Source organism: Hordeum vulgare, chromosome 6H (genome assembly GCF_904849725.1).
Source record: "Hordeum vulgare subsp. vulgare chromosome 6H, MorexV3_pseudomolecules_assembly, whole genome shotgun sequence".
Lineage (NCBI taxonomy): Eukaryota > Viridiplantae > Streptophyta > Magnoliopsida > Poales > Poaceae > Hordeum > Hordeum vulgare.
In genome coordinates this window covers 177,826,846-177,842,716 of record NC_058523.1, presented here as the reverse complement: position 1 = coordinate 177,842,716, position 15,871 = coordinate 177,826,846, and the positions used below count along the sequence as shown (strand labels likewise).

General features: G+C 44.0%; 1 pseudogene; it reads left to right on the top strand.

The window, feature by feature from the left end:
• Nucleotides 1-5,086: 5,086 nt before the first annotated feature.
• On the top strand, nt 5,087-7,020 carry LOC123405268 (annotated as a pseudogene).
• Nucleotides 7,021-15,871: the final 8,851 nt, after the last annotated feature.

The following is a 15,871-nucleotide window of genomic DNA, read 5'->3' as shown; positions in this document are numbered from 1 at the left end:
GGGGCAGTAGTACCACACATATGCATAATGACACAGGCATGGTGACAGAGTAATTGGCACCCGACAATGTAGGTTGAGTGACTCCCCCCCACACACACCCCAAGCCTATGGGGGCAGTTGTGTGATTATCCTTCTAATTTTGCTGACCCACGATAAACGTTTCCTTTTTATTCAAGCAATTATACATGCCAAAAATGAGCAGGTCATGCATTTATTATTGCAGCATGGCTAGCACTAACAACTACCAAGTGTGCACCGAAGATGGGACCGTTACCTCTTACTGTCGGTTACATGCTGATGACTCCATGATCAACCACCACTGCATAAGAAGCCTGTGAAAGTGCCTCCCCACCAAACAGGATAAAGTTGTCTGCTTAGACTGAATTAGTGAGGGTCAACATTCAACAACATACCCGATTAGGTCGTCCTTACCAAATGTTGTGTATTAACATCCTAACACCAACAAAGATACACATTAGTCGTAGCACAAAGCTAAATGAAGCTAAGCATCGACGAAGACTATGCTTAAATTGAAGGTACAACAGCCAAATATGTTGTTAGTACTTGTGGTAAAACACGGCGGGTGTAGATCAACAGTGAAGTCCAGTGCATAATAGTAGCCAACAATCTTCCTAGACTTTGTTTGGTATGGCAATCCATGTCAGTTCTAGAAGGCAGTGATGTAATGGAGCTTTAAGAGTATGATGACCTGAATGTGATCATAAGGAGATATAAACCATGTACCAATACAGTGACTAAAAAGTTGTTGGCTTTTCAACAATAGAAAATTAACCAATGAAGTCAATGTGATGAATTATCGGAGTTGCAGCTTTGAATATGTAAACCGATGCCCTAAAACACGAAGCTGCACTCTTCTCCAAATAAAACATGACTCACTCACATTTGCCTCAGCTGCAGGGTTGACATTTCCATTAACTGAATAAGCACCACCCAGGATAATGATCTGCCCAATCTTCTTGGGGAAAGAAGGGTCAAGCTCAACGGCCAGCGCGAGGTTGGTGAGGGGGCCGAGGGCGACGACGGTTACTTGTCCGAGGTAGAGGTTCGCCTACTCGACAAAGAAGGCGGCGACGGACTGCTCCACCGCCTTGCCGGCCGGCGGATGGAAGTTCTGGTTGCCGAGGCCATCCGAACCGTGGACCAAGCTGGCAATCCGTAGCTTGGTGGCTTTCTGAATTTTATTCACGGTGAAGCGCACAGACATTCAGTCTAAGCCAGCAAACACTTGATCGATCGAGATGTCACAAATTTTGACTGAATGAGATGCCATACAGACAAACACACACATACATTGATACATACATGATGTAATGGATTGAGGGTACCTTGTGTTACATGGGAACCCTCCGTGACGGGGATGTCGGTCCTCCCAGCGGTCTCCAGCTGAAATCAAGCTAGAGATCGGTTCGATTAGCATCGGAAAGACCCATTTGTAAGAACGGAGAGTCGAGCACGGGGGAGGGGAGGGGAGTGGAGTGGACCGACGAGGTGCAGCGCGTTGCGGGTGGCGAGGGCGGTGTAGACGTTGCCGAAGATGGTGGTGAGGCCAACCACCTCCAGCTCCGGCGACCTCAGCGCCACGAAGATGGCCATGGCGTCATCTGCGGTTCATCCACCCCACCGCGAGTTTGCGAACAATGCGAGATTGGTTAGGGGGTGGGATAGGATAGATCGATAAGACAGGGGGAGGAACGAGGGACGGGTGGACATGGATCCCGGGGATCGATCGCGGCGGTGTCGGTTGCGCTGGCGGATCGAGCGAGGTGGAGATAGAGAGAGAGGGGCGGGGGCGAACCAGGAGGCTCAGTAGGGGATCGTGTGTTCGTGGCTGCGTTCCTTTTTTTTATGTGCAGGGTCATACAAGGAGGTGGGATCCCTGAGAGGTCGAACCATAAGCGAGGTTGAACCATCATGACGGCACACCCAGCTTTAATAGTAGTGAGGTGTATATATATATATATATATATATCTACTATTAAAGGGGATCTGCCGTCGTGATGGTTCGACCTCCAGCGATCCCCCTCCTACCGTTAGCCTTTCCACCGTTTGACCGATTTTTTTCAATCCCTCCATAAACCAGGCGATAAACCAACCGATTAGTTTAATAAAAAAAATCCTTAGTATTAAAGGGAGACCTACGGATACGATCCCCACCTTCCTGGTTCGATGCCCGCAGCCCGCCTCGTCTTCCATGGCTTGTAAAAAGAACTCATCCCCCACGCGACCCCGTCTCCACTCGAAACAAAGAAAAACTGTCAAAGGTACACACTTCCCATGTCTCGTCTGTCCCCAACCCCTCGCTTCTGTCTATTCTCACTGCCTTCGATCCCGTATGGATCTTTGGGGAGGAGGAGGATGACTCCGATCCCATATGGATCTAGGGGAGGAGGAGGATGACTCCGATCCCGTATGGATCTAGGGGAGGAGGATGTTCTTCCTGCCTGTGATCCCATATGGATCTAGGGGAGGAGGATGCCTCCAATCCCGTGCCTTCGGCCCGCCGTGAAAGAGGGAGAGCTAGGAGAGAGGGAGGACCACAGCGACGGTGCGGGGCTAATTGCCAACACAGAAAGAGGCGGCCATGGTTCCAGCGCATGGTGCCGTGGTTGGGAGGCGCTGCTGCTGCTAAGACTGTTGGGGCTCCTTCTGCCCTTGCGGTGCTCGTAGTGGCCACGGTCTTGGCAATGGATGAAGCAACCCACACCACACCTTCCTCTACAGGATGCCCCCACCTTTTTCGGCGCCATCCCCTTCGCATGCCCTCGTGACGGCAGCAGGGGGCGTCCGCCTCGGGCTCCCAAGATCCAAGGGGCCCTCCCCAGACACGTGTCTACCCATGGGCCTGTTCCGCAGAGAAGCGAAGATCAGGGACGCAACCACGCAGGTTTCCTTGAATCACGCAGATGCAGCCTTCCTCCAATCCTGATTTGCGAAGGTCACATATACCCATTACCTCGTGACTGTATATCCTTCCAAATACAGGTCCCTGTTTCCTATTCCCGATCCCCAATCGTGAGTCGATGTTGTCGTTTCTCTCGCTGGTATAAATCAACGAGTACGAGTTGCTTAAGGCCAGACAATCTCTATTCTGGGCCCTAATCGCTGGATGACAATGCATAGTCCAGCGTCTTTATGGCCCTAATCGCTCGATGACCATGCATAGTCCAGCATCTCCCTCCATCCGTCCTGGTAGCCTCATCGTTGAGCACGAGCCCATGATTGACAACGATCCAACCGATTCAGGTACACCATATTACCTTACCTACCCCACACACGTATATTGCTAATTTAGTATTTTACTTTGGCATTCATGATGAATACCTTGCATCGTTCTAACATATGTATGTTGCTACTATTCGTGTACAATCCATGGTTTCCAGCGCCATGCTTTTCGCTTTGTTCTTTCTTTCTTTTACTTGAACATCTGCAACTTTCCTTTACTCCGTCTTCATCAAGGAAAATATGCACCTGCTGCATTATAGTAAAAAAATAGGGTATGTTGATTTGTACCATTTTCGTATTTCTGTGAATTCATTAGAACCCCAATTCACCGTAATTACATGCTACTTCCACAATGCGTCAAGCAGAGACTGTCCTAGGCATTGGCTGATAGGTCTCACAAGATGATCACGCTCGCACAAAAGTATAGATCATATGCCTCTGTTTCAAAAAAACTGTGTAGATCAGATGCCAGCGCAAATGAACGAATGGAAGCTCGGTATAAATATTGTATTAATTACTATTGTTATAGCGATTGTATCAAAGGGGCCCTAAATTTTATTTTGCCACGGCCCCCAAAATCTCAGGGCCGGCCCTGAGTCTCGATCGCCGCCGTGCTTGCCGCGGCATCCCGCGCGAATATGAATTCAATAGAGGTGCGGGCGCGGCGGAGACACACATGGCGACGACGTTGGGAATGGCGCGGCCTCATCTCCTAGGTATGTTATCCATCCATGTCTACTAATTTCCGTTCTTGGTATTTTTTTCTGGTGATACAAATACTCATGTTGATTATTGCTGGCAATTTCTTTTTGCACACAATTAAGCTTTTTAGTAGTACAGAGTGAACACCAGGAATATAAATAGTTCCAGGAATTACATATGTTTGTAAGATGCTTCGAATAGTCGACATCACTGAATTGTACATATAAAATTCATTTGCATAAATTAACTGAAGTTTGTTACAAATTTTGTATCATATTCAGGTTAAGTTTAGTTCATATATGCCATTCAGTGAGCTTTGGTCGACCATTCTTTTTTCTCCTATATTGTTCGTGATCTCATCATGAACAAAAATCCCAGTTTTTGTTTGGGTCGTCTTAATCAAATAGACATTGTACTTGAATGCAAAATAAGTTCAAAGTAGGCTATTCATTGTCATATTTCCATATTTTTAGTTCTAATGTATTTTGTATTTGTACAGTATTGGGAATTTACATACAATATGTTAACTTATGGAGAGGAGAAGTGCCCCATCACTCGAGGCTAGGTACAGCCTAATATTCTTATGTAACATTATCCGGTCTGGACCATGTCTTACAAGATTAAACTTGGAATTTTGCTTCGGTTTAGAAATTTTCTTTAATAAAACTTTCATGCCTTTGTTTGTTTTGAAAAAGCCATGATTTTACCACAGAATGGAAAGTTCATGTGTAGTCATAGTAGCAGTACTTTAGCATTTAATGGTGTTCACACGAATAGAAATATGGCTACCAAGATCTCATGTAAGCAAAAATAAATATTGCCTCATTGTTTGTCGTTTGTCTGGTTGTGGTCATAGTGTATTTTAAGGCCATATAACTTTGTATCGTTGGGAACTACATATTCACATGTATGTATAGAGACTAACATTAAGTTTGTTTGAGCCTTTGGGTCTACTTGAAAGTTCCTGGTACTCGGAATATTTTATCACATCATGCGGGAATAAAAAACCAAAAAAATCCTAGACATATAAATAGTTTGTTGTAAATCCATTAAACAACGCCTGCCAGGGGTAATATCAAAGGCTCTTCTCTCCTTCTATCCAGAAGATCAGGCCAGAACCCTAGCTATCTAGCCCGACGCCATGGAGACCATAGGAGGACGTGAACCCGTCCATGGATGGCGCGGATCAAATCCACAGGAGGTGGATCCTCGAAGACCTACCTCCTCCCCCATGCATTTTTCGGTATAAAAGGTTGATCACTGCACAACAGTTGTGTTTCTTTGGGTTTTGGTGTCTGATTTTATCGTGTCTTTTTGCCAGGCACTCGATTTTGTGGTGAGCAAGGCAAAAAGTTATAAGATGCGGTTAATATTGTCACTATGCAATAACTGGGAAGATTATGGAGGGAAGGCACAGTATGTAAGATGGGGCAAGGAGGCTGGCGTGGATCTTACTTCTGACGATGACTTCTTCTCTGACCCAACACTTAAAGGGTACTACAAAGCTTTTGTTGAGGTAAATTTCTGGTTCCTTACCTCAGATAGCCATCGGAAATGGGTTCTTGATATCTATCATGCTGCGTGACCAATGGAAATCATAATATGCTTAGCTATATGAAATGACACCAGCAAATTATTATTGCTAATTGAGGTGTACTTAGGTAGACCCACCCCCTCCACAAAACATAGAAGGGCAACGTATACCCACCTCGTACTTCACACTGCAGGCCGCCGTACGTACGTAATACGAGGTGGGTACAATGCCAGGTGCATACGGCGGTATGTTAGTGTACAATACGAGGTGGGTATACGTTTCCCCTTCTACGTTTTGTGTCTAAGTGTTGCTAATTTTAGTTTGCCATCTCTAAATTCTGTAGTACTGTATTCCTGTTATACCAGAGTTCCAATACTGTGCATATGTTTCCTTTGTTTAGGCTGTTTTGTCAAGAATAAACACAATCACAAATGAGGCCTACAAAGACGATCCTACTATCCTTTGCCTGGGAGCTGATTAACGAGCCGCGTTGCCCTTCAGATCCATCATGCGATACGCTGCAGGTCCTTTATTGTGGTCTTATTTTTGTGAACTTTTACGTTCCATGTATGTTTGTCCACTATGCATTTTGAAGAAATTGGGTTCTTGTAGGCATGGACAGAAGAGATGTCATCTTACGTCAAGTCTATAGATACTAGATACGGTGCACCTGGTGGATATTGGTATTGAAGGGTATTATGGTCCGTCTACTCCAGAACTCTTGCTCATCAACCCAGATGATTATCCAGGGCATGTTGGAACGGACTTTATCAGGAACCATCAAGCACTGGGAATTGATTTAGCTTCAGTTCATATTTATTCAGACACTTGGTAAGTCCTCATGTATAATCCCACATAACTTATACAGCTGAGTAGCTATAGCGGCTGAATTAAACCATTCACAGAAATACGTAATTTACTATCAGGGCTGAACTTAGGACTTTTTTCTAGGTTGCCTGACTCAATAGAGGAAAGACACGTTCAGTTTGTAAACACTTGGATGCAACAACATATTGATGATGCAACAAACTTGCTGGCCATGCCCATTGTGATCGGGGAGTTCGGATTATCACTAAAGGATGGCAAGTTTGAAAACGAGTTCCGCAAAACTTTCATGCAGATAGTGTACACCAATTTATTGGGCTCTTGGGAGAGTGGAATGGTTGGAGGAGGCTGCCTTCTATGGCAGCTCTTCCCTGAAGGTGCAGAACACATGGACGATGGTTATGCAGCTATTTTTGCAAAATCACCATCCACATTCAACCTACTTGCAAATCATTCAAGGAAGCTAGAATGTTGAGAGCATGCTGCTTCCCCTTCCCCTGCTACGGCTCCGTTCGGTATACAGGAATGTCGCAGGAACTTTTAAAGGACCAGTTTCTGTATGAACTTTTAAAGGATCAGTTTAGTATACATGGTTTTTGAAGCCAAGATTTTATTGTAAAGTTGAATGCCTTATGTATATCATGTACCCTAATAGCTGGAATCTGGTTCAAAAGAACGTGATACCATGAAAAAAAGGTAGAGATTGAATTGTGCAATAAAAATTTGCCCCTCCATCCTACGGATATTATATTTGTGGCATTTTGTTTCCATTTTATGTACGTATTTTTTTGTCATATATGCATATGCAAACAAAGTCACATTGAATGGTACCGTCCATCTTGTTAGTTCAACGAAAGAAACATTGTTATGTTGTCCCGTGGCAACGCGCGGACATTTAACTAGTGTATATATATATATATATATATATATATATATATATATATATATATATATATATTTCTTATGTGTTTTGTAGCTAGGCAAGATGAGTGATCGTGCGTGGATGTACACCGGTCACCCTAGTCAGAAAGAGATGAAGAAAGAATGGTTTCTAAAATCCAAGGACTTTGTGAAAGCTGTATTTGCAAATGGCCAGGAAACAAACTGGTGCCCCTGTCCACAGTGCGACAACTATAAAAATAGGACAGAGACTGTAATGATTAAACACCTGCAGAGGAGGGGTTTTAAGCCTAATTATATGATGTGGACATTTCATGGTGAGTCTATACAACGCACCAGAGCTGAGGTGGTTCGTCGTCGCACCGACGAGCATGGTACCGGGATCGAAGACATGGTGCAAGACTTTGATGATGCCCGAGATTCGAACGAAGAGATGGAGGAATCTGCAAAGGCCTTCTATGAAATGTCGGAGTCTTCAAAAGATCCTCTCCACGAGCGAACTAAGCTTTGTCAGCTGGATGCCATTGCACAAGCAATGGCTCTGAAGGCTCTATTCAACTTGGGAAGAGAATGCTAAGATGCGATGATGACACTATTTGGACGCTTTCTACCCAAAGGGCATGTCATGCCTGCAAACCTGTACCAGTCGGACAAAATACTTTGTGTACTTAAGATACCCTATGAGAAGATAGATACGTGTGAGAAAGGATGTGTCTTATTTAGGAAGGAGTATGCACACCTGGACTATTGTCCCAATTGCAAGTCTTGCAGGTATCTTGTGGTAGACAATGGTATGGGTGAGTAGAGGCAGACCAAAATCGCAGTTAATGTTCTTCGGTATATGCCAATCATACCAAGGCTTTAACGTCTTTTCATGGTCGAAGAGACAACCAGACAGATGGCATGGCACAAATTGGGCAAAAGAATCAAACTAGATGCGGATGGGAATAAGATGGCGGTACACACATTGGATGGGGAAGCGTTGAAACATTTCGATGGATTACATGAGATAAAATGACAGATCCAAGGAATCCTTGAGTGTGCATCACCACGGATGGGTTCAATCCCTTCGGCATGACGGCAACCTAATACAGTAGTTGGCCTGTATTTTTCATTCCACTCAATCCCCCCCGGGCAGATTATGCAAAGAAAGAACATATTCCTGACATTGATAATTCCAGGGCCGAACTATCCGGGGAAGAATATGAATGTGTACATGCAGTTGCTTAAGGATGAATTGCAAGAAGCTTGGGAAAATGGGGTCAAGACATACGATGCCTCTAGAAAAGAAAACTTCAAAATGCATGTGTGGTACATGTACTCGATGCATGACTTGCCGGCGTATGTGCTATTCTCTGGATGGTGTGTGCATGGAGGTTCCCGTGCCCCTTGTGCAAGGCAACTCTTCATTCTCATTTGTTGCAGGCGGGTGGGAAGTATTCTTGCTTTGACTTGCATCGACAATTCCTGGATCCTCACCCTCAGTTCAGAAAAGACAAGAAGAACTTTACCAAAGGTAAAGTTGTCAAAACCTTGGCACCACCTGCATTGACAGGCCAACAGATCTTGGATCAGTTAGACGCCCTCGATCCTAATCCAAAGCGTCCAGGGTATTTCAAGGGGTATATTCAAAACACGCCTGGACTCACAAGCCATGCTTGTGGGATCTGCCTTACTTCAAAGGCCTCCTTCTTCTACACAATATCGACATGATGCACACTCAAAAGAATATCCGAGAGGCCACTTTTGGTACATTGTTCGGCATAGATGGGAAGACAAAGGACAATCCTAAGGCTAGAGCTGATCAAGAGACACTATGTCATAGACCGTTACAAAACATGCGAGAAGGCAAAGGAAAGAAGAAGTGGTCGAAGCCAAAGGCCTGGTTCAGTCTTGGAAGGCCAGCTATGAGGGAAATTATCTTGTGGTTCAAAATGCACTTGATGGTCCGCGATGGGTATGCAGCGAATCGAAAGAGGGGAGCGAGTGTTGAAAATTAAAAATATTTGGTCTCAAGAGTCATGATTAGCACATATGGCTTGAGCGGGGTAATGCCGGTGATGTTATGTTCCTTTATTCCTGAGGATGAATGGTTAGTACTGGCGGAGCCAGGCTATTTCTTCCGCGTTCTTTGTGCGAAAGAACTGTCACCTGGCATGGTAGATGACATGGAGGAGCTGGCGCCAGAGTTGCTCTGCAAGTTAGAGAAGATCTTTTCGCCGGGCTTGTTTAATCCAATGCAGCATTTGATTTTACATCTACCAACCGAGGTAAGATTGGGTGGGCCCGTGCAAAATGGTTGGTGCTTTGTAACTGAGATGATGCAGAAGACGCTTCGATCTAAATGTAAAAATAAACGTAGAATTGAAGCATCGATAGACGAGGCATTCGTTACTGGGGAGGTGGCTAACTTTGTGACAGCACACTATGAAGCTAAAAATCGTCATTTGCATAATCCGAAGCCTCGGTTCAATGATGGTGATCCTAAAAAGGTGGATCCAACCGCAGCCTATTCAAAGGGAAGCTCGCAGCAGCCGGTGCTTCGAAACCAATAACATTGGATGTCGAAGAATGGCGAAACATTTCATTTTATATCTTCAACAACCTAACAGAAGTGCGGCCGTACATCGAGTAAGTTCTCGGAACATTTTTGTGTAACTTCTAATTCTTTGAACTACTCTTATTCCAGGATATTTGATACAGTCGATACGTCACCAAATTCTTGGATGGAGCGGTGATCCAAAATGATTCCATTGAATAGTATGAGCTTCTGGCAAAGCATGGAGGCGTCTATCCCGGTTTCATCTCTAGGTTTAAACAAACGGTAATTATCAATAATGGACCCTTTCATTCCTTGGTCTAACTTGCAACTAATGCAACAATCATTTCTTATTAAACTTGTAGGCTAATTCAGAGTCTATGGATGCCGAATTGAGACAAGCTATTAATGGTTTTGACTATAAGGTCTGTTCATTTGAGAAGTACAACATTAACGGGTATCACTTTCGTACCTTTGGGAAAGAGCTATCTACACTGGACCAGGAATCTACAAATTGTTGTGTCTATGTTATCAGTGAAGGTGGTATCGAGTATTATGGATGAGTTGAAGCAATTTATGAACTTGAATTCGATGGTGAAAACCCACCGAACGTCGTAGTCTTCAAATGTTACTAGTTCAAGTCGAAGGAGACTAGAAGGACTCATGAACATATAGGGCTAGTCGAAATCAATCCAAGCACCCATTTAGATTTTCCTGATGTCTATATTCTGGCTCAACAAGCGACCCAAGTTTTCTATCAACTGTGGGCATGCCAAACTGATAAGGATCTGAATGGTTGGTATGTTGTTTATAAGTGCCGCCATGTTAGACCACCTCCCCCAGATGAAGAGGATTATGAACCTCACATTAACCTAGACATATATGATGGAGAATTCTTCCAAGAAACACGTCTTTCCAAGAAACATTTCAAGAACCGTCGTGCTTCACTCCAGAACATGGAAGTAGACAACGACAATGAATCCGACTTCACCCGTGAGCCGGAACTAGAAGAGGTTACTGTTGAGGATGACCTGTCAATGCTTGACCGATTACAAAAAGGCCTTGCACAAGTTCATGTCGTTGAACCCAATGAGCACGTCATTCATGACGACACACATGATAGTGATGATGATTATGCATTTATTGATCTAGACTATTATTAATTTGTATGCATCCCAACTTAAATTATATATGTACATATTATTATTCATCTCAGGTATTCAATTTTTTATGTTGTACTAATTTATTTCACTCTTTATCATGGCGGGTGTTGAAAGATGGTGGACGCGGGTCCAGATCGCTCGGCGGGTACTTCTTCCTCGACGGCCCACGCGAGGGGTGGTACTTCCATTCCACCCCTATCTCCCCGTAGAGCCTTCGCGGAGAGTCTGACGACACCACCCGCGGGTGCTTCTTCGTGGACGACATTGCCCATTGCCAGAGGAGGTCGGGCAGGGAAGAAAGGGAAAGGTACATGACGTGGTCGCGGGAGAGGTAGGCGGACTGCTACGCCTTCCTCGCCACCACCACCAACTCATTCACCCGAGAACATGACTACTATGGTAGACCCATTTGGGGTGGATGCTATGGGGACTCCGATCCAGAAGCCTTGGGTCGACGGGCATTCGGCCCATGAGACTCCGGTCCAGGAGCCTTGGGTTGACGGGCATTCGACCCATGAGACTACGGTTCCCGAGGCTACGTCCAAGGAGACTCCCGCCACAGAGGCTTTGGCTAACGTGGAGACGTACGGATGGGGTGCCTGGCCAGATCAGACCGAGGGGCCAGGTGGCCATTCTGTTGGTGGCGGGGATGAGTCTACGGATAGTGAGGGCGACATGATGGAAAGGGTCACCGTGTACAAGCGTGGTAGTACACGTCTCACCAGTCGTACCGACGACCCACGAGCAGAGGCTGGTGATTAAGCGTGAAGGGGAGAGGTAAGTGCATTTACTCTTTTTTTTACCTTTTGCCTTCAAGTTTCTTCAAATATGTAATGCATTGACCTTGTAATACTGCAGGGGTTGGATACACCCCCTTGCATTCCGCAAGCCGAACACTGTCCTTGATGTGCTTTGCTGGAAAAAATTCCCGGGGTTTGTCACGTTGCCCGGTGAGGGTCACGTTCCTACACTAGGATTTACCTAGGAGAACTACGAGGCTGCGCAAGCCCCGCCGAAGGATATTATAGATGGTGTCTTGTGCCACATGAGGGCCGAGATGGTGATCAACACCTTCTAGCTAAATTCTCCTTTTACACAATTTAAAATTAACAATATACATAATTATTGTACTAATCGGTGTTGTCTCGTTTGATTACAGACCTCCTACAGGTGTGAGCATGTATATGAGGAGGCCACGGCCAATGTTCTCGAGGTCGAGTGCAGGCGGCTATTACAAAACTTGCGCCACGAGGCTCGGCCGCAAGCTATTCGAGACTACTATGCCACACGTGGTGTTAAGAAGCAGAAGAAGGAGTGCCGCCGAAAGTATCTGAAGAATGAGTAGTACATGAAGGTAATTACCTATTCTTAAGGCCATGTACATAGTTTTCTTGATTTGATTCATAGGCGTAGCACTCAAAATTCTTTTTACTAACTTATAGGTGCCCCCGAGATGGTGTGCGAATAAGATGGATTGTTGGGAGGCGTTGGTGGATGAGTGGTGCACATGAAAGTGGCAAGCCATCCACGACAATGCGAAGGAACGGTGTGCCCAAATTTATGGTGTGCCACACCACAAAGGCAGGGCCAACTTAATTCAGTTCGGACGGAACTGGGTACGTGGTTTGCTTCCTTATTCATGCAATTAATTCTTCATGCTAGCTTGAGCCCTTTACTAATACTTTGTTCCTCTCTTTTAGGCGCATCACAATAAGACGGAGGTGCCAGAGTTGTACGACCTTTATGGCATGGCCCGTACTGCCTCCTACAAGAAGGCCAAGGCATTCTCTAAGTCTGACCTGGATCATCCAAAGAAGATCACCAACATCTCCTCCCACCACAAGCTCGTGAAATACAGGGACGTGGAAAAGGCTAGGAAAGGGGAGGACTTTAACCCGAGCTAGGAACCTTTGGATCCAGAGCTGGTGATGATATCTGGTGGCAGGAGGCCCCATGGCTCGATAGCCATTGGAGATGGGCTAATATGTTATCCACTCCCTCTCCCGGAGATCAAGGTGCGCCAGTCGAGCTCCTTTCCTGAGATAACGCCTCGTCCACGGCAAGTCGATCTTGCCATCGAGGTTACTTGTACGGACTCAGAACGCTTTCATCCATTTCATTGTGTGTGTGGCCATCGATCATTACAGTGGTAACGAGGAATGGTGTTGCAGGCTGCTCTTCAAAAAGAGAGAGCGGCAAACTAGGCTGCTCTTGAGAAAGAGAGAGTGGCAAACCAGGCTGCTTTTCAGAATGCTCTTGAGGAGAGGGATCGGACCACGGCTCGGCTGTTGGAGGAGGAGAGGGCTCGGAATGAGGCGGGTCACCTCGCCATGTACGAGCTTATTGTGGTAAGTTCCTTTTTCACCTTAGCCAAATCATGCGTGTAATATCAGTTTCATTACTAAGTAATATGACCGACTTCAAAACCAATTGTGCAGTCTATGTGCGAGAATACCGGCCAGCCCCCTCCGTCGATGCCTGTCTTTTCTTCGATTGTTACGGTGAGTTTCATTTCAATGTTCATTATAAACTAGTATTAACATTTGGGTGTCATCATGCTATCCAGACATTGCAAAATATCTTTTCTGCAGAATAACTCCCGAGCGACATCGCACGATCCTTCTCCACGGCAACCGTCTGCAAACGCAACTGCCCCGAGCAACCCTGGTGCTTCTCCTAGATGACCACGAGAGTAAGTTTTCTCTAGTTCATTTATGACATAATTAGCTAATTTAGCTCCAAAATGACGTAATTAGCTAATTTAGCTCCAAAATGACGTAATTAGCTAATTTCTCCTCTTTCTTCTTCTCCTTAGCTTATTTTCCCAACAAAGACATACTTAGCTAATTATCCTCCAAAATGACATAATTAGCTAATTTAGCTCCAAAATGGCATAATTAGCTACTTTAGCTCCAAAATGAGATATTTAGCTTAGTTAGGTAAAAAACATCACAAGAACCTTGGTTAGCTCATAACTTAGTGTATCTTCCTCCTAAATGACATAAGAAGCTCAAAATAAGAAAAGTATTGTAATCATCCTCTTCCTATTCTTCTCCTTCTTCTTCTCCTCATCCTTCTTCTCCTTAATCTTCTCCTTCTTCTCCTCCTCCTTCTTCTTCTCCTTCTCCTTCTACTTATTCTTCCCCTTCTCCTCTTTAGTCTCCTCTTTAGCTTATTTTCCCAACAAAGACATACTTAAGTAATTATCCTCTAAAATGACATAATTAGCTAATTTAGCTCCAAGATGACATAATTATCTACTTTAGCTCCAAAATGACATAATTAGCTTAGGTAGGTAAAAAAATCACAAGAACCTTGGTTAGCTCATAACTTAGCGTATCTTCCTCCTAAATCACATAATAAGCTCAAAATGGCATAAGAACCTTGGTAAGCTCATAAATGTTAGCTTGTTTTCCTCTAAAATGACATAATTAGCTTAGTTAGGTCAAAAATGGCATAAGAACATTTGTTACATCATAAATGTCACATAGTTAGCTTATTTTCATCCAAAATGACATAATTAGCTTAGTTAGGGCAAAAATGGCATAATAACCTTTGTTAGGTCAAAAAGGTCAAATACTTTGCTTCTTTTCCTCCAAAATGACATAATAAGCTCAAAAATGTCGTATATTGTTCTTCTTCTTCTAACTTTTCTATTCCCATTTTGCAGATTAGATTTACTACATTGAAGCTGGCATTGATGGAGTGTTTTAGTTTTTGTTTTCATTTGAGTTGATGAACAATGTGGAACTATATGTATGTATATATGGATGAACAGTGTAAAACTTTGTATGTTGGTTTGTTCTATGTATGTGCTGTGATTGATGAACAAATGGCGTTGATGAACTTTATATGTATATCATATATGTGATGTGAACTATATATATGTGTTGTGAACTATATATAATATATGTGTTGTGAAATATATGTATATCATATAAGTGTTGTGAAATAACATAAAATAAACAAAACAGTGACAATATGGGCTCTTTGCCATCTGCCAGCTGATAGCAAAGGCCTTTGCCATCAGCTGGCAAACAACAAAGGGGCCACGTGGCAGATAGCTGTGCAAATTGGGCAGCAGGCGGCTGGCCTATATGGGTACTTTGCTGTCCGTTGCCCCGGAAAGCAGACGACAAAGGGTTTAACAAAGCAAATGGCAAAGAGCCTAAAGAAGGCACACGACAAAGAGCTCCATTAGCCACCTAACGGAGTAGTTGCCTCTCGGCCGTCGTCTAAAAATCTTTGCCGTCTGCTTGCACCTCTGACTAACGACAAACACCTTTGCCGTCTGCTTTGTCCAGGCCGACGGCAAAGAAGGACATTTACCGACGACATTAGTCATAAAATTTTTGTTGACAGGAGGCTGACAACACAAGCCTTTGTCGACAGTGGAACACCCCTTTCCCGTCTGCTTTGGCAGACGTCAAAGAAGCTGATTCCTATAGTGATGGTGATACAAGTGTAATATGGATGATAGAAATATGTTTTTATAATTTGAATAAATAAAAACATCAAGGTAGCAAGTAACGAAAGTGAGCATAAACAATATTGCAATGCTTAAAAACAAGACCTAGGGTTCGTAGTTTCGCTAGTGCAATATCTCAACAATGCTAATATAATTCGATCACATAACCATCCCTCAATATGCGATAAATAATCATTCCAAAGTTCCTATCTTGCGGAGAACATAAGAATAAATTGTTTGTAGGGTACGAAACTACCTCAAAATTATTCTTTCCAATCAGACTTTCCAAGAGTTCGTACTAAAATAATAAGTTATCCTTTGTGATCGATCTATCCAAGAGTTCATACTAAAATAATACCATTGATACATATCGATCAACCCTAATGTCACCTACATACTCCAATGTGACCGCAAGTATCCGTGGGATAATTATATGACATGCATCAAACAATTTCATATTCTTCATATTCAATCCAACACAAAGAACTTCAAGGAGC